Raw genomic sequence first — 3,495 nt, 5'->3', positions numbered from 1 at the left:
TGTGCTGGTGGCATTACTGTGATTTTGTTTGTGGTCTTTTGGATAGATACCCAAAAGTGGGGCTGCTGGGTCATAGGGGAGTTCTATATTTAGCCTTCTGAGGAATCTCCATACTGCTTGCCAGAGTTGCTGAACCAGTTTACATTCCCACCAACAATGAAGTAGGGTTCCCTTTTGGCCACATCCCCTCCAACAATTGTTATTATTAGTTTTCTTGATATATGACATTCTTGCTGGGGTGAGATGGAATCTCAATGTTGTTTTGATTTGCATTTCCTTTATGGCCAGTGATGTAGAGTATTTTTTCATATGTCTCTTGGCCATTCTCATTGCTCATCAGAGAAGTTCTTTGTAAGTCTTTAGCCCACTTGATGAGGGGGCTATTGGTTCTTTGCGGTTTTATTTTGGAAGAAGGTAATTTTTGTTATATCACAGTTGTAACTACTTTCAACGTCCTATGTGTATCTGTAGCTTCTATTATTGATGATGTTCTTGTATCACCTTCCTGTGGTTGGTTGTACCTACACTATCTCTGTAATCTTATCTGAGTATATTGGAAACCGTGTTTACTGGTATTGGAAGTAGGACATTCAAAGGGAATACCAAATTTGAGAGACACAGGGTAAAAAAAGAGAAACAACTACAAAAGCAATACTTGCAAAGCTGTTTGGTGTAAGTGAACTGAACACCTCCGGAGGGGGGGAAGGGAAAGGGGGGGGAGGGAGGGGGGTATGAGGGACAAGGTAACAAACAGTACAAGAAATGTATCCAATGCCTAACGTATGAAACTGTAACCTCTCTGTATATCAGTTTGATAATAAAAATTTGAAAAAAAAATGGTTGAACGAATGTAACAGCAATACTCACAAGACAATATATTGGTAATTAACTGTACAACTTGGGGGGAGGGGTTGGGGGGAGGGAAAATAAGGTAAAAATGAGGGGGTAACAAGTATGGCAAGAAATGTACTCACTACCTTCTGTATGTAACTATAACCCCTCTTTCTATGTATCACCATGACAATAAAATTAAATTTTTTTAAAAAATAAAATAAAATAAATTCAAAGATCATTTGTTTTACAATGTGTATTTTCATAAGTACATCTGACACATATATATGTGTTCATGTATGTGTATAAATATATGTGCACTAGTTACATTTGCCACACTTTCCTGGAGTGTTATGTAACAACTGGACATCATCATCACCATTATTTTTCCAAGAAGGTTCCATTTCATTTTTTCCAGTGTTTTCTCACTCTCTTGGATCTTGGAGAGCTCTGTTTGGATTCACTGTATTTTTTTTAAAACAGTTTCTTTTCTATTAGGCTCACTTCTTCATGGAGTAGGGAGGTCTTTACTCTCAGCAAGAAAGAGAAGGTACTGAGAATAAACCGGTAACTCAGAGAAAAGTTTGACTCTTCATAGGTTGTCACATGATTGCAGTAGCTTTTACAGAACTTCTGGGTACTGAGCCAATACAGTGAATTCTTGGTTATCAGCACCTGGCCTTTCCTTTTCAGGGCTCCCTGGAGGCTGTGTCCGTGGAAATAGGTGTCTCCTGCAGTCCAGTTGAACTGGAAGCTGGAAGGGGCTTTTTTTTTTTTTTCCGTAGTTGGTGTGGAATCAACCAGTGCACTAAACTGTCTTTGTAGATTCTCCACCATTTCTCTTCTTTTATATACTACAGATTTGTCTATGTGAGAGTAGTAGAGTGGCTTCTCACTTTTCCACACGTACTTGGCCCTTGCCTCTTCCCAGGCTTGTTTCTTCTTGTCAAATCTCTTCTTCATAACTTGGTACCACTTTCTGAACTCAAACCATGGCTTTCTTCTTCATTTATTCCATTATACTGTTAAGCAAGATCAGACAAAGACCATTCTAAATTGTCATCCAGTAGAAAGAGTAGCTTTAGTACCACAACAATGACAGCTAAAGCTTGCACGTCATATTTAACAATTTTTTTCATTTTAGCTATAGGATCAAATGTCAGAAAATCCACTTCTCCTATTCCAGTCATTTTTACCACTTGGCAGGTTAAACCAGGCATTTTGTCAGGGAGATTGACTTCCATTAAGTATTTCATACACAAGATGTTGGGATGGAGGTAGCAATCTTCAGTTATGTCTGGAAAACGTGGCAAATCTAAAAATATCGCAACTTCAATCATGTTTTTGTAGATCTCCTCATAGTCAGGCCAAGACTCTACAGTAAAGATTCCTTTGTCTCGCCCATATAATTTCATTTCTTCTGGAAATGCTGGTAAGCATTTATGTAGGAAATATGGTCCTCTTCAACAAATCTCAGAAGATCTGAAAGAGCAACTGTCTCCTTCTGCCACAGTAGAGCCAGACCACAGAAAGCCAGCGTTCGCAGCACTGTAATCTTCACAATTCCCTTCTCCTTCCGGTCTGAGTACTCTACTCCATCAAGAGAGCCCGAACAGGCAGACACCGACTCTGGCTGTGATGCTCTGGCGCTGGGGATGTGCTTTGAGGTCTGCCAGTCATATTGAGACTCTGGTCCGCTTTCAGGAGCCCAGGTAGAGATGCTGAGCAGCTCAGGCTCGCTAGCCCAGTCTGAATGAGTCAGATTATCTTCTAATACCTTCACTTGCCATCTACGGGTATACACTGACTTCTTACAATATGCTTGCTTGCTCTTCTCAAGGTAGCGCTTTCACAAATTATGTAAAACTTCAATCTTGAACTCTGGGCTCACTCCAAGGGTCTTCAGGGCTTCAGCTTGGTGATAAAGTATGTACTGAAAACCTTCACACACATACCAATAACAGACTTTTTCAAGCTTTCTTTTATTTTCAGCCTCCTGCTGATGGCTTTTATCTTGGTATTGGGAACCTCTGTGTCTACAACTTCCTTAGATCTCTCTGTAACATTGTGGCAAGAAGTGCAATAATATTTGCCTTCATCAGTGAGACCCCAGGAGACAGCAGCACACTGGGAACAGCGTTCTTTAAACTCTTTTAGACATTTAACTGGGCGAGGAGACTCAATAGGAAGCAAAAGTCATGGTGTCTACTCAGAGCATACATGTACGTCTTGTAGCAAGTTTTATCCATTTGGCATCGTCTCCTCGGGGTCCATCACAGCGCCGCCCCCACAGTTATCGAGTTCCGTTACCACTATTTATTCTTTAAACCCTTCAGAAAATTTGAAACTCTTTCCTTAAATTTTAGTTAAGAAAATTTGTATGCTGATTTTCTGTGAATGTTTATTCTTTTATTATTGGAATCAATATACATTACTGTGCAGAAATCCATTACCTGAGCTTTCTATACACAGCATTTTCTTTATAATGTTTTGCCTCACTGTTGCTTCCATTATGGGAAGGGAGAATAGTAAATGAATACTCATGCTTGCTGTGGGGTACATCAAGGGAATCAATGAACAGACACATGGAAATAGGAAGGTTGGGCAAAACCATGAAATTTAGTGTATACATGTGAAAATGAGATCAGGCAACTTGAGAGTATT

The 3,495-nt window shown here is 39.7% G+C and overlaps 1 pseudogene; it reads right to left on the bottom strand.

The window, feature by feature from the left end:
* Positions 1–1,061: 1,061 nt before the first annotated feature.
* On the bottom strand, positions 1,062–2,881 carry LOC125343631 (annotated as a pseudogene).
* Positions 2,882–3,495: the final 614 nt, after the last annotated feature.

Source organism: Perognathus longimembris, chromosome 28, assembly GCF_023159225.1.
Source record: "Perognathus longimembris pacificus isolate PPM17 chromosome 28, ASM2315922v1, whole genome shotgun sequence".
Lineage (NCBI taxonomy): Eukaryota > Metazoa > Chordata > Mammalia > Rodentia > Heteromyidae > Perognathus > Perognathus longimembris.
Note: the sequence above shows the minus strand (reverse complement) of the source record. Positions and strands in the feature narration are given on the sequence as shown.